The 21,393-nt window shown below is 48.9% G+C and overlaps 1 long non-coding RNA gene across 2 annotated transcripts in view; it reads left to right on the plus strand.

Moving 5' to 3' along the window:
* LOC127670228 (uncharacterized) overlaps positions 1 to 19,266 on the plus strand; it is a 57,839-nt gene extending 38,573 nt beyond the window's left edge. Inside the window, exons 3-6 of one of the 2 annotated variants that reach the window (XR_007974485.1) lie at positions 14,114 to 14,743; positions 15,941 to 16,171; positions 16,465 to 16,642; positions 17,039 to 19,266. This is a non-coding gene — a long non-coding RNA (uncharacterized LOC127670228). The remainder of the gene's footprint in view (positions 1 to 14,113; positions 14,744 to 15,940; positions 16,172 to 16,464; positions 16,643 to 17,038) is intronic. The other variant, XR_007974484.1, reaches the window with a different exon arrangement.
* Positions 19,267 to 21,393: the final 2,127 nt, after the last annotated feature.

Here is a 21,393-nt window from a genome sequence, read left to right on the forward strand (position 1 = left end):
CACCATAGTTCCCTAGGGCTGTGTCACCCTATGAGGTTATCAGCCTATATAACAATAACGGTCCCACCCGTGCCCATGGTCACTGTCTGCCACAGTTGGCCAGCTCTGGCAAAACCTTGTACCTTTTCAGGTGCTGTTCCTTCTCCGGTTCCCCACGGCTTTGCTCAGCCCCACTTCATGTGTGCCCTTCTGGTGCAGAAGACACTCACAAATGCCTGTGTCTTGGCCCAAGCCTCTTAGATGGGCTACTCTGGTCTCCTGGGCTGCTGCTGCCCTGGTACCACTCAGGGCTTCCCCACCCATGCAGGATCCCCCTCCCCCCCAAGAAACACCCTCCGACCCTGCCCTCCTATCAGGCACAACTGCATCTCAGAGAGTTCCACCATCCCTTCTCCAGACCCCTTGCCTTGGGGATACCACCCCTAGCCCATCCGCAGCCCTCACCAGCCAGTTTGTTCCCTCTGGGAGCCAGATCTCAGTGAGATTAAGATTAGTCCCCTGCTTCTGCACCATCTTGGGCCTCAGTTTCCCCCATCTGTGAAATGAAGGGGCTCACTATGTAAATATGTCTTTCCTCCATATTCGCCCAGTCATGAAGACGGATCATCGGTGCATTTCACGTGGCAGGTGGGTGGCCTGTGCCCGTACTCGGTCCTTGATAAACTGTAAAAACCCCTCCTCATGTGCCGCAGCAGCCTCCACGTGCGTGTGGCGGGACATCTGAGAGAATGATCAGGTGTTAGGCTGATGCGGCGGACAGAGGCCTGGAGCAGAGGTCTGAAAGGAATCTGCTGGGAGCCAGCGTACCCCACTGGCCCCGTGCTGAAGTGCTCCACCGCTCTCTGAAGCTGGCACGCGGCCTGATCAGTTTGAGTCACTGTCTTCTGAGCAGTAGATGAAAATGGAGTGGGTGGCTCTTCCAAAGCAACGTGTCTCTTGTTGAGAGGGTTTAGCAATGTTCCAGAGGTTTTCGTTTGTTTTCGCTTGAACGGGACACTCAGGTTCGTGACCCACCACCTTAGTTTCTCTGCATTCTAAAAGAAGTCTAGGAGCTCAATTGGTGAAGAAAAACGGATTTATTTACAGTTGTGGCCAAATTAGAGGAAAAAGTTATTTTGGGTGTTTCCTTGGCCTCCTTGAATTAGGGTTTCATCTTCCGTAGTGCAGACCAGTCAAGGCCTAAAGCACCTTTCGGGAGGCAGGAGCAGCTGGAAGGCAGGTTGCTGGGACTGTCAGACTTTCGGGGGGGGAGGGGGTGTCTCCTGGCACTAGCTCAGGCTCTCGACATGGGAGCCATCTGGACAAGCCCGTGTTCCTTGGTTCCATCCCTTGCGTCTCTTGTGCCAGAGTTACAGTTCTAGACCACTATGCTGCTTGGGCCCTCACTACTGTGGGCTGCTAAATGCCATCCTCACACCCACCCCTTTCCCCTCCCATTCTCAAGAAGCAGCAAAACTAGGCCCCAGGCCTGTAGAACTGCCTGGGTGAGAAGTCCCAGGACCAGGATAGGGACATGATGCAAACAGGTCCACCACTGGGCCTCGCAGCACCCGCTAGCCCCCACCCCGCCGAGGCTAGGGTGTTCAGGGCAGTGTATAAGACGACAGGAGTTGCCCTGTCCCCAGTGTCTTCCACTGGGCAAGCATGGAGTCAGTTCTCACAATCACTAACTTACTGGAACATTCCTAAGCTCACTAACAGCCAGATTCCAATAAGGCTCCAGACTAAAAAGCTATCAAGGAGATTCCATCTTTGTGTTCCTAGAAATCTGTTGTTTTTTTTATGTATATATTTTTTATTTCTTATGTATATATTTACCCCCCTCTTACAATTTTTTATTATCTTTTTGAGAGATCTACGAGGACTGCATTTTCGTCACCTGTTTCAACTCCTCCCATGCTACCCCCCAAATTCCATGGTCCTTTAGTTATTATTGTCTATATACTGGGTTATAGCTCTGAGGGGAAAGGTATCCTGGCACTTGAGAGCCAAGGCTTACCTAAAAGTCATCCTACAAAAAAAGCCTCACACAGATTGGGAGGGAAAAATCCCAGGAGGGTGTCTGCCACTGCTCAAAAGAAGTAGAGAACTTAGCAGAAGACAGGGTTTATAAAGCATTAGGGAGCTGTCCACAGCAGGGATTGGTGGGCTTGGCCTTTTCAGTCTGAGGTCTGTGCTATTAAAGTACTTAGGCTGTTCTATGAGTGGAGCCTAGCAGTTGAAAGAATCCCTTCTCAGAGAAGGGATCTATATATATATATACATTTATAAAAATGTGAATATATTTGTATATTTATAAATGTCTACATTTATGAATACAACCTGATGAGTTCCCTTCAGTGTCTGTCGCTCATATGTACATGTGTTTAGGCCTGACTATCACGTCACCTGGGATTGGATAATGTTTGGGTGCCAAGGAACTCAAAAGGTTCTCTTCTGCCACTTCCCTCCTACCCCAGGGTGACCCTTCTCTCAGATCTCTCCAGAGAAGGCGTGAGTTCATCCACATCACACATCACACATGTCCACTCAACTCCAGCTTTCTCCACAAGTAGCATCACTTTACACAACTGTCTTAAGACATGACCAGAGTAACTCCATCTTTTAGCCAGACGCTTAGCTCTTCTGTGCGCCGGACTGCAGCGCAATAGGCCAACCTTCCTATCACAGTGTTCCCTGACAACAAGGGCAGTGTGTATCTTTCCTAGAGTGGGTTTTCTCTCTGCCCTTTGGTCCTCTCAGCGCCTCTAGTGAGCCACCTCTGATGCTTCAACACTAGGGGGCGCTCTGATCCCAGATCTCCTTTTGCTCTGTGTGTAGGGCAAAAACAAAAAAACAAAAAACAAACCAAAAAAAAAAAAAACCCCCAAAAACAAAAAATCTTGGCGTTCTGGTGCCCAGACCATTATAAGTAATTTTATTTTTTATTTTGCCAAGGTAGATTTGTCAGAATCTTTGATTTACTGGGCCCTCATTATTTGGGGGTGAATCCATGTTTCTTTTCCATCTCTCTAAGAAAATCATACTACATGCATTTTGTTTTTTTACTCTGGTGCCTGAAGATCACTTTTTTCGCCCCCATGCAGGACGGGCCACAGTTAAGATTCAACCTAATGACGAGTTCAGGTCACTTTCAGCCTTTTCCCTTTGCTATGTGTGAAACTCGTAAAACTGCTTACTCAGAGAGACAGGGGCGGCTCACCATAGGGCTCAGAGGGGGTGGCCCAGCCGGGCAACGCATAGGAGGCCCTCCATAGTCACTTTGCCATTTTGGGGAACTTGTCACTCATAGCAAGAGGCTCTGGTCTTCGCTGGGTTTGGGCGCGTGTGAGGGGGAGGGGGCGGTACCTAGTCAGAGGGTGGCCAGACGTTTTTCTCATCATTTTTGAGGGTCCTTTTCCCTCTGGGTTGTGTTTTGCCTTAAGAACTCTTTCATCTGAACCTTGCCGCAGCAGCACGCGCCTTTAACCCCAGCAGTCCAGACACAGAGGCAGGTAGGCAGGCAGCTCTCTGTGTGAGTTCGAGGCCAGCCTGGTGTACATACAGAGCAAGTTCCGGGACAGCCAGGGCGACACGGAGAAACGCCGTGAAAGAGAGTTCTTTCATCCATCCAAGGACCTAGGTCTTGGCTGACTGCAGATATTTTCCGAGATTGTCATCGGCCTTGTGGCTCTGGATTAGGGCTCTGAATCCATACAACTCTTCAAGGTTCCTGTCAATCAAGGTCCCCCTACCCCCATTAACTCCTTAATGGTTTTGTTTTGACGTTTTCTAGAATTCCTCATTGCGTGGGACATATCTGTTGTTCTGGATGCCACCCGAACCCCTTGCTGTCTGTTAATTTCTCATGCACTAAATGTGTTTTTAATCCCAAATGAATCCCTACTTTTTATCTTAGCTGTAAGTCCAAACTCTTGGCTCTGCGCCCCGCCCCACCCCGCCCCCTCCATCAGTCCGCCTTGGGCTCACAACAGTCAGAGCTAGCTTTCCTCCAGCACTATGGTACCACCTCGGTCATGAAACGCTGGGGAAATTTTCTATCCCTCCTTTGGGGGCTTTCCAGCTCGGTCTTCTTTCTTGCCCCTCCCCCTCCATCGTTCCCTGGCCGTCATTTTCTCCCGTTGCCCACCCACCTCCACTTCACCTGCTGAATGCCCACCCTTCTGGTCCTGTTTTTTTTTTTTTTTTTTTTCCCTAAAATGTGTCTGCCAACCCACGAGGGGCCTCAGCTGTGTCTCCTATGAAAGAAGCAGGTCGTCGATGCTTAGATGCCACCGGGAGAAAAAGGCAGCTGTGATACATCCCAAGGCTGGCTTAGGGCTGAGACCTCCTTCCTGCCTTCCTTAGGCGTTGGCCCTCTAACAGCAGGCCCGTCTTAAGAGGGGTTCTAACCTTCCACTCTCCCCACTGTGAGCATGGGTGAGCCCTTGAAAGTCCCGGATGGTAAGGCAAGCCCATCAAAACAAATCAAAACTGAAACAAAACAGCTATGTAAAATCAGGGCTTCCACCAGATGGAGCCCGGGTGGGCAATCCTTGGAAGCCGTCCAGGAATCCTTCATTGTGCCAGCAACTCTTCTGTTCCCCACCCCCCACTCTGAGAGTTCAGAGGAAACATGGCTTGACTCCATCATCAGTCTGTTTTCTTCATGTCCAGAGAGACGCGAAAAGTGTTGGAATTTGTGTATCATGCCTACTACGCCTGCCCTTTCCCACTGCTTATAAGACAGGCCTGTCCTGCTGCTGGATCTCAAGGGAAACCTCGGGTGGGGGAGTGGACGGTAAGCCCTGGGGGGCGGGGCAAGGCAGGCAGCGAGATACCCCTCTCCTCCAGGACCCAGAGGCTCAAAGGTGTCTTGACAGTTTTCCTTACAGTTGTGACCGTAAACAGTGGTCCCCAAGCTTCCCTCGCGGACATATGTCCCGGACAGGGACTGGGGGGCAAGCTGTTCGTTCATTCTAATGTTAAAACCTCCACCAGGAAACAGTTAAGCCTAATGTCCTTAACATGGGAGGCATGCTGCCACCCAGCAACTCTGCAGGGTCGCCCCTGTCATCCCTGAGGGTGGTGGCGCTCTCCTCCTCTGAATATGCTGCTACCATAACCTGAAGGAAAACAGTATCACGTGGGAACAGGGAGTATGAGCTTTGGAAGTGACTCCGTTTGTTGCTAACCTCACTGTGCGTGACATCTTCGCTTGGTTTCCCATTCTGATCCCACATTCCCAACCAGGAGTGTGTGTGTGTGTTTTGGGGGGGTGGGGTCCGTACTGAATCTATGACAGAAGCGGGCTCTTCCTAATGGGGTAGAGCTTTGGGGAAGAATATGAAGGAATCTGCTAACTCTCAGAGTGGTGCTGATGGTACTCAGGTGGGTGATGTTCTAAGCATAGAGGAGGTAGCCAGGTAAGAGGTGGTGGCAGGAGTCCCCCCCACCCCATCTCTTCTTCATGCAGTCTGACAGATAACCCTCGGCCCAACAGCATTGGTTTTCCTAAAAATAAACAAGGCTCGGCAGTACCAGGAAGAGAGGTCTGTGGGTTGGAGAGATGGCTCAGAAGTTAAGAGCGCTGGCTGTTCTTCCAGAGGTCCCAAGTTCAATTCCCAGCAACCACATGGCAGCTCACAACTATCTGTGACTCCAGTTGCAAAAAAGTCTCAGAGAGAGAGAGAGAGAGAGAGAGCTGGACTGTGGTGGCATTCACCTTTAGTCCCAGTATTCAGGGGGCACAGGCAGGCCGATTTGAAGGCCAGCCTGCTTGTACAGAGTAAGTTCTAGGACAGCTGGAGCTACATAGAGACTCTGTCTCACAAACCAACAAAAATGAGGTGTGTGTCTTAGCTGTTGATGTCTCCAGTCACTTACAGATTCCTCCTCTTCCCTCAAAGCTTGGATGATCGCTGTGTGCTCAAAGAACATCAAGTTTCCAGAATGATACAACAGGGTCATTTCTTGGTGAATTGTTTGAGCCAAACAAAAAGCACAGCCCAGGGAGAAAGAGTGCAGCTTTTAGAATCCCTCTATGGATACAGCAAGGCATTGAACAGGCTCATTCCTTGTACTGACATTATGGATAGGACCATAAAAACCTGGGCAGGCTTTTTAAAGCCAATATTTGTATATTTTAAATAACTATGTATGGGTTTAAACATCTAAGATATAGGATAGGATATGTATATTACAATGTATTTTTAAATTCTAAAAATACTTAAGAGCCAAAGGAGAGCAGAGGACCAGGCAGAGTGAGCGATTCACACTCGCGCACACATATTTGTGCGTATTTGCATGTATTTACATAAGTTACCTACAGGTTGAAATAGACATTTCCCAGAATAAAATATGACTCACAGGTACCCTACAGACTATGACGCCACGCACACAAGGAAGATCAAATGTGAAGGGGGGGGGGGTGAAATAGAGGAAGGAGGAAGTGCCCTGCACTTAGTCTGAGATGTGAAAGCTCTCCAGGGAAAACTGACCCTGGAAGGTCATTACCAATGAAATAAGAGACCAACCTGGGGGGGTTATGAGGGTGACAAGCTTTCTTCTGTCCGCTTTGTTGGAGTCACCACAGACACATTCAAAATTCAAAGAGATTTTTGTGGGTTTTTGTTTTGTTTTGTTTTTGTTTTTTGTTTTTTTTGAGACAAGGTCTCACTATGTAGCCCTGGCTGGCCTGGGACTTGCTATATTCTTCAAACTCACAAGAGATCCACTTGCCTCTGCCTCCTGAATGCTGGGCCCTAACACAAAAGCAGATAGACAACCCAGTTCTACCATGAGATTCCAAATGATTGAGAAGAGGCAGATCATTCCTTAAAGAAAACAAAGGACGAGGACTGCTTTCTCATAGGTCGTGTAGCTACAGAACCGATCAATGTGGCGCTTATACACAGACAACAGTGAGCTCAATAGAAAGTTAGTTAGGCTTCCCAGCACAAGAGGTGAGCAGGCTAGCCCCGAAACCCATGTAGAGTGGAAAATCAAAAGTTGTCCTCTGGCCTACACACATGCACACACACACACACACACACACACACACGACATGTGTGCCCCTTCCCCTGATAACTAATTTCAAAAACTATGAAAGGGAGAATTCTCCAACTATAGCTAGGCTCCTGCTATAAGGGGAATGAAATTGAACTCCCATTTCATATTTACAAAAAAGAAGCTTTATACTTATTAAAGTCAGGTGACTAGGCTCAGTTGATTTATTATATGAGATACAGAAGGAAGCTATTCCTAAGGAAGCCAACACCAAAATTAGAACAGGAAGGCCTGCTGGGTTTTCATAATTCATATCATGGCTGGAGGCCCCCATCAAGAATATATAAACAAATCGCTAATAGACAACTGTTATGATTTGGATCTTAAATGTCCCCCTGAGGTCATGTGGTGAAGGCTTGCTTGTCTGTGGTGCTTGGGAAATGGTAGACCTTTTAGGACTTGTCAGTGGTCAGTAGGAGCAAGCAGGTTCTTGACAGCACGGGACCCCCACTGCTCCTTTTGTCCTTCCCAGTCACCATGAGGTGGGCACAAATCAAAGCAGCAGGGCCACTCAGGCGTGCACCCAACCCTCTGACAGTGTGCTGGGCCACACAGGTGTGCACTAAAGCCTGGGGAACTGGGTCAAACTCTCCCCTCAGCTTACTATTTCAGGTGGGTTGTTTTTGTTTTTTGTTTTTTTTGTTTTGTTTTGTCAGTTACAGAAACCTAACATTAGCAACTGTATAAAGAGGAGTAAAGAAGCCAGACCACGCCTTTGATCCCAGCGCTCGGAGATGGATCTCTGAGTTCGAGGCCAGCCTAGTCTACAGAGCAAGTTCCAGGACTGACAAGGCTACACAGAGAAACCCTGTCTCAAAAAACAAACAAACAAAAAAACCAACAACAGGAACAACAAAAAGTCAAAACGAAACAAAGAGCAAAGAACTTCAGAGTAAACTCAGGACCCTGAATGAAACCCCACCACAAGATCCTTTTACAATCTTGGTTATAAGTAGGTACAGAAAACTTCTAGGTATAAAAACGACAGAGGAACTGGTTTCCGGAAACAACCCAGATGCCTACCGAGGAGGATACTGGACACATTGTGGTACGTTCATTCATGAGCCGGTGCATAGCAGTACAATGAACAAGACACGACGGGTGTGACCATGGGTGACCACGACAAGTAGGGCACACAGCAAAACCTACAGGCACAGATATGATCCCATTCATTCAAACTTCCAAAGCAGGCAGCCCCAAACTACACCGTGCAGAGGGCCTGTGTGCGTGTGTGTGTGTGTGTGTGGGGGGGGGGGATGGTCAAGCAAACAGGAGCTGGAAAAGGGTCGTTCCCAGGAGTGCATGCTAGGTTACAGACCCTCGAACTTCTCCGCCTCAGGAATCAGGGCACACCCTGTCCTGGGCAGGTACCAGCGGCTGCTGTGAATGTTAAAAGAGAGCGCAGGTCTACGGAGGGGAGAAGTAAAGGGAAGCAAGCCCCGCCTCTCTCTGCCCCTCCCCCTCCATGGCTGCAAGATAAATTTATCAATTCATGGAACTACCCACTACCCAGCTCCTTGGCACATAGACTAAACCAAGCTAAATCACTTGATGTGGGACTTCCTGCCAGCCCCGCCCATCCTCTCCCCCACCCCCAACCCAAGAAAGTCAGAAAATCTCCTTTGGTCAAAGGATTTCTCTGAATGCTTCTCCTTTGAGCACCCATCGTGCACCCTGACTCTCTCACTTGAAGCCTCCCATCTAATGAAACTCCTCTCCCTGCTTTCTAATGCTTTCTAATGCTTTCCTCCACCCCTGTGCCCCCCACCCCCACCCCTGAACCTCAAGGTCAGATCATAGCACCCCAGGGTCGGTCACAAGTCTGGCTCTCATTCTGAAGGGCCATTTGGTGTAAACTTCATTCTCTATGAGCCAGCTTCTAACAGGATCTCTTTGTTCTAACAAGACAGTGGTACCTCTGATGGGTTTGTGTGTGTGAGTGAGTGAGTGATGGAAACTGGTACCCAGACAGTCATATGGTGGTGTTTTTGCTTTCTGTGTGTGTGTGTAGGTGCGCATGCACACGCTCTGGTACACACACACAGTGTGTGCATATGTGTATGAGACAGGGTCTCACTATGTAGCCCTGGCTGGCCTCAAACAGAGATCTGTCTCTTGCTCCTCAGTGCTGAGAGCGATAAAGGCCAGTGCCAAACCCAGGCTCTATGGTACTGGGTTCTTTGTTATTTTTTTTCCTTTGCTGTTCTTACAAATGCCTGCTTTTGTATCTGTGAAACTGTATAGTTTTTGTATCTCATACTTCACAACATAAAAGACATATACCGAGGTGAAGGACAAAGAGCTACATACAGGTAAGTCCATTGATTCCCATAGCCTGCAAAGAGGCTGCTAAGCTCTTCCATGTCTCTAGAGCTTGCTTCTGGCCCATGCAGGCAGCTGGCCCCATTTTTCTTTACCCTTCCTTTCCCATCCTCAGCCTCGCAGAGCATCCACCAGTGTTCCTGCTGAGATCTGGGACCCGGGAGACTCCTTCTGGTCCCATCTAACCTGTGCCTCTAAAGTACTGTTAACCCTGGAGAACTGCCCACCCACCCCTCCCCCACCCCAAAGGCCCTGACATGGTTAGCGTTGATTGCCAGTTTGCCAGTCTCTGGAATAACCTAGGAGAGGCAAGCATCTAGACCCAGCTGTGAGGGATTATTTAGATGGGTGGGCGTGCCCTCCGAGGACTCTGTTGATTAAGTTGTGGCAGTTGTGACAGGAAGAGCCACCCTAACCGTGGCCTTGATCCTGGACTGTATAGAAAGAAGAAAGCCAGCACAGACTTCATCATTCTTTGTACCCTGACTGGATGCCGTCTGACCTGCTGCCTCAAGCCTGTTGGCAGGACTTCCTAGTGGCTGTGATATAGACCATGCCCTCAAACAGTGAGCCAAAATAAGTCCTCCCTTTCCTTGAGTTTTGCACCCTCTGCACCCCCCCCCCCAACTGCCTGCTCTGGCCTTAGTTGGACACGGGTTATTGTATGTCTTGTCTTCTCTAGGCAGAAGGAACACTTGCTATTTTGGAGTAGAATTGACCTTGACCCCGATTGCCAATAGTCAACTGATTGAGCATAATACAATACAAGATCTATGGTAGTGCTAACAGAGCCTCTATATTCCCTAGGAGTGGGAAGGAGGAGGGTCTTAGAACCCTCGCCTGGAATTGCAGCAGTCTCTTCTCCTGCTCTGCTCTAGTGTGTGTGTGTGTGTGTGTGTGTGTGTGTGCACGCACACACACACTCATGGACCATGCTAGACTATATAAAAATCAGGTTAACTGTAAGGGGACACAGCTCCCATAAATTTATCGCCCATAATGGGGTGGAGTTCCTTTAGTGATGTAGTTGTTGCGGGAGGGGTGCTCACCATCCCGTGAACCACCTTTCGCCTCTGCACTCAAATAAACGAACTCATTTGCCAAGTTGGACTTCTGGTAGAATCATTAGTCTCTCCCTGGTGACTTTTGAGGTAAACAGACCTTTGTTCACATCTTCCCCCAGGACGGCAGCCCCCACTTGTGGTACCTGCGTTCTGGCACGCGCTATTTACTAGAACTGTGGATGGAGCCCAATACTGTCGTTGGACAAAAAGGGATGTTTTATGTGTCCCTCCTTCAAACCGAAGCCTCTCGTTCACCGGCTTTGAGTCCAGATGAATAATTCCTGTGAAAAACTGAAGGCTTTGGGGAGTGTTGTGTGTGCATGACGCGCTTCCTATGGCTTTGGGAGTGTTGTGTGTGGTGGTGGGTTTCATGAGAGCACAACAGGCTCTGTCCTTGCCAGATCCCCACAGTACTTCTGAGGTTGTGTAGCGGTCGGCTTTTAATGTGTGGGTGGGTGGTCTCTATCGTATTCCTGTGAGCAGGGTCCTTTGGGAATCTGACATTGGTAGCTTGGGGCAGAATCTGAGCCATATTCTTTTGTCGGTGAATTGTCAGCCAGCCTTGGCTACAAGATCAGGAGAACAACAGGACATTAAGCCTCCCGGAGCAGCACCTTAGAGGCAACAGAGGTTGGAGACAAGATGCGGACGGACCCTCCCTCCCTCCCTCCTTCCTCCTTGCAAAAGCTAGGCTTGCTGCCCTTCCTGTGTTCTCAGCCAAATCTGATGTCAGCATTTTCAAGGGCAATTTCAGCAAGAGTCTGGAGCCCCACGGATAGGATGAGTTCCCCGCCCCCAGCCCCCCAGCATTCCCAAAGGTTCCTGTTAGGACTGGGGCAAGCTAGGATCCCTTCCGGATTCTTTAGCCCTTCAGAGTTGGTCCCCTGTTCGTGGGCTTGTGCATTCCATCACTTCTGACTCTGGAGCCACCACGGAAGCTTTGTTTATCGGTGGGAAACGGCATTAAAAGGAATCGGGGCCCTTCAGAGAATATGCTATTTTCTTGGGTTGGGATAGAGAAATAACTCAATGACATCGCTAAGGGTTTGCAGAGAGGCCACTTTTGAACGGTTTATCCCGGGGACAGTCCTATCCGGAGAACATTCACTTGGGTTAACCCAGAAAGCACTGGCTCCAGTCTCAACCTCAGAAGCGAGGTAGTGGGGAATACTGAGAAAAGGCGGCCAGCTAGGTAGAAGATCTTTTAAAGATGAGAGTGAGGTCGGAAGGTGAACAGAGCAGAGATGAAGGGGCTCCGTGAGACTAGACAAGGGTGGACAGGCGAACACGACAGGCAAGAGTAGTAGAGGCTGAAACTGCTAGAGTCTTGAGCTGGTGGCCAGTCAACACAGCACACAGGGGACCCGGTGAGAAACGGAAGTTATCCCATGAGCCTGTCTGACTCCTGGGATTGGGGGCACTGGGGAAATCTAAGAACCAAAGAGCATCACTAACTAAACCTTCGGGAGATTTGGGGAGCATTGGGATGGCAGCGAATTGCTTGAGAAAATAAGATCACCATTTTTTTTTTTTTTTGGTTTTGTTTAATGCGTAGATTATGTCTTGAGGAAGGCTTTTTGGGAGGACAGTAGAGCCATTGAGGGGAGAGGGCCTGGCATTGGGTGACCAATGGCTGCTACCTCCCTGGGGGAAAGCCCAGAGCCTGACACCAGGCGCGATTGGTTTGCTGCCGGTCACTATGGGAGATACCAAGACACAGCATCTAGAGAAACATGTCATAAGAGAGGCAAGGGCTTGGCTTAGCAAGCAAGGAGGTGGTGACAACAGGGAACAACAATATTGGGGTCAGCAAGTATGGTCTGCCTTCATGTGGGGAAGGAGCCAAGGGGCAAACAGTCACCCAGAAGAAGAGGCCCCAGTCTGGGGCAACACTGCTCCAGCCCAAGCAGTTGTGAGGACACGTGAGTGGAGCTATTTCCTCAGGTACTGAGAACTATGCTGTAGCAACAATGATCTCACAGGCCAGGGCCGGTCCAAGGGGGGTGGGGGGCGGCAGGCAGTGTCCAGAGCCCATGGCCGGAGGAGGGGGAGCTCGGTGAGCCTTCTAGGTTGGAGGAGAATTTCTCAGGGTTGAAGACAACCTGGTGCATAGGTGTGAGGGGGCTGGATGGGAGGGAAGTAAAGGATAAGATTTCAAACACTGTCCCTGGGGACAGCCTCCACAAACACAAGGAGTGACACGGAGCACTTAGAAGAAGGGACACCTTGGAAGCCGCTTGGCGGGGTGGGGGTGGGGGTGGGGGTGGGGCGGCCCTATTGACTCTACTCCCCCATCAGCTAAAAACGCCAGAGCACTCCTGCTGGGGGTCTTGGGACCTCATAAAAAGGTGTCCAAGGAGCAGATACTGGAGACATCCAACAGCTGCAAGGCTATTTGAGAGATCTCCCCTGTGGTCAGTGGGCGGCGGCTGCGGCTGTCTGGATCATCCTAGGACTTCTGGAGCGTGCAGGATAGCTCAATCGAAAGGTTGAGAGTGGGTAGAAGAACCCCACTTTTCAAGAGTAACCTTTTAAGCCTATTCTACTGCCCGAGGGGGGAGGGGGTCTGGCTGGTGGGGGAGGGGTGATAAACTGGGGTAGTAAGCTTTCCCCCAGTTCTTTAACAGACCAGTGAGCTCTTTGTGAATGTTTAAGGATTAATCCTTCCACTTTTAAAACTTCTGTTTCATATGAGGAGTCTAGGTTTTAAGGAAGACATGATACCAGTCAGAAGGGGTGGAGGATTTGGGAAGAGGAACAGACCAACATTGAGGCGGGACAGGAAAGGATGGCAGGTGGGTCAGCAATTAAGAGACACATATGAAAATGTCACAACAAAACCCATTGCTTCGAATAATTAATACTTTGCCAATAAAATACTGTCACTTTTCATCTCTTAGGACCTTAACCTATAAGGGGAAGGAAATTCCTCCGTTCCACCCACCCACCCCTGTGGACCCGAAATTTGTAATGAGAGGGCACTTCTCTCTCGACTGGTTTTCATGGTAGTAGTTATTGTGTTTTTTATATCTTTGGAGAACTCTAAGCTAAATTTAGACTTTGATGTTGGACCTAACTTAGAATTTAAGGACATCCAACCAGGTGAGGAAGAGGTAAGACTTTAGTTTGTGGTTCAGTGTACTCTTCAAGTTAAACATGGAATTCTAACCTTTTCCAAGGCTGTGAGAAGACTCTAAACTTCTTAGGGATCCCCCAAAGCAGGAGGTGGGGTGGGGGATGGGCAGCAGCATCCTAGTCTGTGGGAAATAGTTGAGACTACTCAGAGAACTTCCCCCCTCCCCGTCCCTCCCCTTTTCAATGGTTCCAACTCTGCCCAGCAAGTAGCAATATGGAAGATGCTTAACTTTGCTCTTCTGGGTCTTGTCTTGGGAAACCTGGCTCTGTGGGTACCTAGTGGTACTTTTCCCACTTTTGAGCAGAGGCAGAGCTAGGGGCCCAGCTTGTGAAGGTCTATGTTGCCTTGGGCCTCTCATGAATTCTTAGCCGGGCTGCTTCGGCTGGGCAGCCCTTCCTGGGGAGCACCGAGGTTACTGCCTGGCACCCTGTTTTGCTTCCTAGCAATGCTCCCCACTGTCCCCCTCTCCTCTGTCATGCCTAGTGCCGCGTGCTGCCGGCACTCAGGCTGGGATTTCTCTCCCCGCACTCCCTGACTTCTGCAGGTCTGAACCTGGAATCCCTGATACCCATTTTCTCTTCTGGATACAAACCCGAAACTACCCACCAGGAAATCACTCTAACGCGCCCGCTCCTGTCCATCCCGGAAGAAGAAGAGTATGTTCTGATAATGAAGGCAATGGAAAACAAGAAACAAGAAGGGATGTGGAAGAGGCGGTGCCACCTGTCTGGGTCTCTCCCTGTCATCCAGCCATTTGTGAACCCGGCACCGCACCAGGCCACCAGTGCTGCTGGAAGCCGATTAGCAGAGCCAGCCTAGAGATCTCAAGTTACTCTCTGGAATAACATTCCTTGCTTATTCCTAACAATTTCCCTGCCAGTTTTTTTTTTTTTAAACTGTACTCGTGTGTGTGTGTGTGTGTGTGTGTGTGTGTGTGTGTGTGTGACTTCTGGGTCACCTTCTGCTGGCTCTCTGCCTGGTGGTCCTTGGAAAAGCCAGGCTGGGAGAGAAATAGCAAGCCCCGGGGCTTTCCAAGCACTTTTGGTGACTGAACTCAGCGTGTCTGTCTGACTCCCTAAACCCGGAGGCTGCAAGGGAGGTTGCGTGGGTCAGGGTCCTCCATTAACTTTAGGGCCAGCATCAAGTAACCGCTGAGACCTCATCTCCCAAACAGGTAAGGTCTAGGCTCAACTGTACTTTGACCAACAGAGTCGTGAGGGGATTCCTCACCTGAATGGCCTAGTTTCCCATGTCCTCCGACTTGCACCTCACGTTAGCCTACTTATGACACTATGAGGTAGGAACTAGCTGTCCTACTCTTAAAGGTGAAACTCAGGCCTGCTAGTAAAGAAGAGGCCTCTTCTCTCCAGGGAAGGGCAGGGCCGGCTTTTACCATAGTAGCTGGCACAGAGAATTAAGGGACAATGGATAGAACAAACAGGGGTCTAACTCTCATGGGAGGGGGGAAGGAGCTGAGTGCCCTCCTCTCTTGACTATTCTTGCGCTCCTGTTTCACTCCTGGTGACAATCTTTTTTTAAACTTTCAGCGTTTACAGTCGCTCTCTGAAACAGTCCTACACAAAGGCGTGTTTTAAGACATGGGACCATTAGTAGTAGTTCGCGTGGGGTGTTCAAAGGCATTTCTGACTTCTGCTTCTCTCTCACCCTGTCCAAGGGTTCCCATCTGCACCCCCCACCCCCATCCCCCAGTTTGGTCGACCAGCTCTATATGTTCATGAGAGGGTGGGACACGTTTGCTAGAGGAGTCATGCTCATGTCAAAGGTGTGGCTTATCCTGAGATGAGGTTTTTGAAGGTAGAGGGGTACTCATTTTAGAAGCTCGCTAGGCGGGTGCCGGTGAGGTTGGGTGCAGAGGCAAGATTATTTTGGGTAGAAACAGAGGCTTGTGCATTCTGCAAAAAAAAAAAAAAAAAAATTCCACATTGGCGCAATCACCCCTTAAGAAAGGCAGATCTGCAGCCCAAACAGCTAGAGATTAACCTTCCAGGGTCCTCATTTGGCCTCAGGAGGAGTCCTAAGCAACTCTCTTGCTATGCCCTTCCTGAGAAGTTACAGGTATATTTTTGACAAAGTTGTTTGTGGCTGACTGTCTTTTCCCGCTGTAATGTCTGTCCCTCGTCACTCAGCCTCTTGTCCTGTGAAGATTGGCAGGGCGAGGAGGTAAAACTGAGCACTCATTTTGTGGGGGCTCAGTGGGGAGCTGTGTACTTTGAGGTCACCTTCTTATGATTTGGAATCTGCCCCCAGTCGCATGAGGGAACTGGGGGCCGTGGGCTGACGCTGAGGTGACAGGATTGGAGGGGGACACGGCATGACATCTATGTACTTTGAAGTCATCTTGCCATCCTAGATTACTGGGGTTACCTACGTGCATACAAACAGCTTTGGGGATGTACCTACTGCAAAAGGACTCATTGCTCAGGGTTCCCGGCTCAGCCTCCGTCCTGGATGGATCTTAGATCGCGCAATGAACCCACTTTACGAGTTATCTACGCGATGGTGATGGTGCAACTTCCAAGAAGCTTACTGACGCTTTTGACGCCCTCCCCGCCCCCAGTCACACATGAGGAAACAGAGGCAGGTCCGTGCTGGTGTTGACAGGATCGAAGGTGATGCGGCATGATAGGAGATGACCTGTTTTCTTTTGAGGCCACTCTAGTTGGTGACAAAAGAGAGAGCTAGCTCTCAGATCCCCCTTTTCTTGCCTATTTCCCCCAACCCCCCCGACATCAGCTGTCTGTCTCTGAGAAGAGCCAGAGAGGCCTTGGTTCACATTCGAAGGACCTCTTGTCTCGGTCCAAGCAGGAAAGGACTGAAATGACTTGCTCAAGGTCACCCAGCTAGTAACTGACAGGACCCTTGGTTCAAATCCAGGAGCATGGACTAAAGGCACTCGTGCAAAGAGAGGGCATGGAGACTGCCCCCTCTCACCCCCCTCAAACTGATGAATCTCTCTTGGCAAATGTGGAAGTGAGGACAATACGATAGCAACCGGCTGCGACCACAAACTGCCTCCAACTATTTCTCCCCCCTCAATGGTTCTCCAAGCCCTGTGAGTAGGAATTTCTCTCTAAATCAAGAGACTAAACTGCTCTCAGTGTGTCACTAGGTCTCTGAAACAACCCGGAAAGGAAATATTATTTAGGGGGTAACAAACTTGGGGAGCTTGGTGACTCCCCAATTAGGATGTCCTCCAGCAGGGGCCATCCGTCAGTGCTCAGGGCGGCTGGGTTCACCAAGGTGCCTTGATAAAAGATGTACAAAGCATGAACATCAACCGGGGGGCGGGGGAGGGTGTCATAGCCCTGTAGTGGGACGGCAGTGCTTCTGATATAGCCAAGGGCATACTTCTCTAAAAAGCCCGGTGTACTTCTAGACTGGACCTGGGGGGGGGGGGGGTAATCTACCTCGCATTGCCCTCTGCCCATCTTTTCCCTCCTTTCCATAGGTAAAAATCTCACAGCTAGAGGTAACATTCCAGTGTGATTAAGATGGAGATTCAGAGATCAGAAAGAGCTGTGGTCAAAACTTCCAGCCACAAGAGAAACCGGCCTCCATCATGTCTTCACGCTTCAAGAGCAGGACCCTTGATTTCAATCCTAATGAGTTTTCTTTGCCTGTTTTCTCCTCCGACGCACACCCCCCCCCCCTTCCTGCTCTTTCCCGATCCTATCGTGCACATTTAAAAAAAATGGCTTTGCCACAAGTTCGGTGTACAGGAGTAGGAGAGTGTGGGTGAGCACTGTTTTAAGCTTTGCCAAAGTTTCCCCCATTCTTTTTCTTCTCCCCTTGCCCCCCGACTCCCAATCTCGCTTTCCCATCTCCAGGGATCTTGCATAGATCCTTCCAAAGGACCCAGCCTGGACCAGGTTCCTGAAGTGCAGGCTCTGCTGGAGTCTCCATTCCCAGCCTTCCGCGATTGGCCGACTTCCCTCCCTCCCTTCCTCTGCTCCCATTGCGAAGTATTTTTCCACAATCAACCCTCCCAATCCGGGGGGCAGTGGCCGCTGGAGATTGTGGCAGCTACTCTACGGGTCGGCTAACCGACCAGCTCACGCCCGTTGTCCGCGTGAACAGTTGCCAAGGCAACCACCCGGCAGCCCCTCCTCCCTGCAGCGTAGGGTCCCCAGCATGCTTTGCGCGGCGGATTCTAGGAGGAGGGCAGGAAATGCGGCCCTTCCCAGAAGCCCCTTGGTGGGGGCAGTCCTCTGAAGTAGGGAGCCGTGGGTGCCTCTCAGACGCCCACCCTAGTGGTGGGTATGGGAGCTGGCGTTCAGAGTTAGAGCGTGTGTTCAAAATTTTAAAACTATAGCAGTTTGTGATCTGTTAAAAAGAACATTTAGAGTATGTCTAATGTTTTGATGCTGTAATGATTGTAAGATCATATTGAGCATGCCAGTCCGATAATCCGCATCGTAGCTCCTGAATCCATGGCTCAGGGAACATCACAGAATACCAGGAAGTCTGAGGTGAAACAGTCCCTAGACATAGCTGCAGAATTGTCAGCCTTCAAAGCTTATATGCACAAACAACAAAATAGAGCTAGCAGGTTTATATAATTTGTGTACACACATATATATGTATGTACCAATAATTTAAAAGATGAGAAGAACTAAGAAAGCCAGCCAGAGGCCAGGATGGTGGTGCACACACCTTTTGTTTTGTTTTGGTTTTGGTTTTTGATTTTTTCGAGACAGGGTTTCTCCGTCTAGTCATGGCTGTCCTGAAACTCACTCTGTAGACCAGGCTGGCCTCGAACTCAGAAATCCGCCTGCCTCTGCCTCCCAGGGTGCAGGGATTATAGGCATGCCCCACCACCGCCCAGCTGGTGTATACACCTTGGATTCCAAGATCTGGGAGGCAGAAGCAAGAGGATCTCTGTGAGTTCAGAGTTAGCCTGTTCTGCATAGACAGTTGCAAGACAGCCAGTTTATATAGACAGACCCTGTCCCAAAGAGCAACAAAAATCCCTCAAACAAATTAGCTTACAGAGCACTGGGGTCCCATGTGGGATTTCCATGCAGCCTTGGTTTTGGTTAGCCCATCCATACCCACTCCTCACCTTCCCACTTTACCCCATTCCTGCCTAAACCTTTTTAACCTCCAATATTACCCGCTTCTTGGTTGTCATATTTGATTTACAACCTCCTTACGCTGTAAGACCTCTTTTTTGCCTTCCTGTCATGGGCTCTTTCCAGCTCCCTTGGCTGTGGAGACACAGATCTAAAAATTCAAAGTGATGTCCCACATATGAGGGAAAACAAGCAGCATTTATCCTTTTGGGTTTGGAGTTCTGACTGTCATCCGCCATATTGCTTCCTCCAGTATGTTTCTCTATGTCGTTGTGGAAGGAGTATTTATCTTTTTTTTTTTTTTTTTTTTTTTTTGAGACAGGGTTTCTCTGAGTAGCCCTGGCTGTGCTGGAACTCACTGTGGAGGCCAGATTGGCTTTGAACTCAGATCTGCCTGCCTCTGCCTCTCAATTGCTAGGATTAACCCACCACTGCCCAGCTTCTTCCTTTCTTTCGTTTTGTCTGTTTTTGTTTTTGAGAGAGGCTCTCTCTATGTAGTCCTGACTGTCCTCAAACTCAATAAATAAACCAGACTGGCCTTAAACTTACAGAGATCTTCCTGTGTCTACCTCTCAGTATATAGAAGTTTTCTCATGTGTGTGTGTGTGTGTGTGTGTGTGTGTGAGAGAGAGAGAGAGAGAGAGAGAGAGAGAGAGAGAGAGAAAGTGAAAATTAAAGGCATTTGTTCTTCAAGGCAATCAAGATCAAGACAAAGTTGATTATGTCTGATGGACAGACACTTGGGCAGTTCTTTGGATTTCTTTGGATTGCAGTTGAGTGTATGCTAATAACAGGAGGTAATGCTATCTATCAGCGTTTGTCAAACTTTGTGCTCTTGCATCAATTCCAGAAAGAAACTCATTTCTCTGGTTGGAGCTATAGCTCAGTGGTAGGGCACCTAACAAGCTCCCATTAGGCCCTGAGTTCAGTCCATAGCACAGCACAAAAACAGATTAAACTTAGCTTTCAGAATACAACTATACTATAATTGAAGGGATAGCCTGGACCTGTTTGGAGCACCAGAATCAAAGAAAGGAAATTCATACCATGTTGTTTTTAATAAGAACGGTGCCCACTGCTGGGAGCAGTAAGCTTTTTTGCAGAACAACCCAGTCCTAGAATGGATTCTTTGTCCTCGGAAGAGCACAAAAAAGTTTGGGTAGTTCTTGTCCAAATAACTCAGTTTTTAAATTGAAACTCAAGAGACAAGGAGTGTTAGCCTGGAGTTTTCTCTGTGCGGGCGGGGTTAGGGGAGGGGAGGGGAGGGGAGGGGAGGGGAGGGGAGGGGAGAGGGCAGACAGCAGACGGGGTTTCCTAGAGTGTGCAAGGGATAAGCAGGGGTTCCAGCCTAACATCACCCACAATTATCACTGCTTTGACTTTCTCAAGAAGGAGCTGCCACTCAGGACTCTCAAGCATGGTGGTTGGACAGTGACAGTCTTGAACCTGGCTGGTTAAAGTTGCAATTTTAGTCCACTTCTCGGAATAAGATCGTAATCGAGGGTAATGGTTGCTTGGATGCACCTGCCCATCTTCTCTGAGGAAGATGCTTCCTGTGTGGATGGGGAAGAGCCAACAGCCTTCACTCAGCATTAGGAAGGTTAAGAACCAATGCTCACTAACAGAACACTTCAATTCCGTACTTTATGATATTTATTATCATAATGTACTAGGTTTTGCTGCATTATGCTTATCAAAGCCATAACTTTTTAAAAAAAGATTTATTTATTTATTATATGTAAATACATTGTAGATGTCTTCAGACACCCAAGAAGAGGGCATAAGATCTCATTAAGGATGGTTGTGAGCCACCATGTGGTTGCTGGGATTTGAACTCAGGACCTTTGGAAGAGCAGTCCGTACTCTTAACCGCTGAGCCATCTCTCCAACCTGTCATAACTCTTTAAGAAATCTGTTTTTGTTCCTGAGACGGGGCCACATGCCTTTAATCCCAACACTCACGAGGCAGAAACAGGAAGATCTCTGTGAGTCAGAGGCCTGCCTGGTCTGCAGAGTGAGTTCCAGGATAATCAGGACCACATAGAGAGACCCTGTCTCTAAATAAACAAACAAACAAATAAATAAACAAACAAATGTCACAGACCACCCCAGCTGGGTATGATGGGGGTCCCTGGGATGAGAGTTCTTGAAGTCCAGGTGGGTAAGGATTCAGCAAAGAGAAACAAACACAGAGGCAGTTTGCATCTGAGTATATTTTGCAGCTCTCAAGCAGGGGATTTTATTCATTAAACCAAACATGACACAACTCTTAGGAACCATGTCTAGTGAAACAATCATGAATACCAACAAGAATCATTTGGCACAGTAAAATACAAAAATCATCTAAGCATTACGACTCTGAACTACATGTTCAGTAAATCACTAACAGGACAGGTAACATCATCAAAAATATAACAATTCTAAATTCTACAAATATGTTCAATAGGGCAATCATTCAAGGCTAGTGGCATATTCCCAAGAACAGGTTAATCTTTTTGGTCAGTGCTCTTAACTGCTGAGCTAACTTTCCAGCCCCTCTGGTTAATTATTGGTTTTTCGAAACAGGGTTTCTCTGTATAGCCCTGGCTGTCCTGGAACTCACTCTGTAGACCAGGCTGACCTCAAACTCAGAGATTTGCCTGCCTCTGCCTCCCAAGCGCTGGGATTAAAGGAGTGTGCCACCATTGCCCAGCTATTGCTTAACATAATGCCTGATTTTTTTTTTTATAAA

The sequence above is a fragment of the Apodemus sylvaticus genome, chromosome 19, assembly GCF_947179515.1.
Source record: "Apodemus sylvaticus chromosome 19, mApoSyl1.1, whole genome shotgun sequence".
Lineage (NCBI taxonomy): Eukaryota > Metazoa > Chordata > Mammalia > Rodentia > Muridae > Apodemus > Apodemus sylvaticus.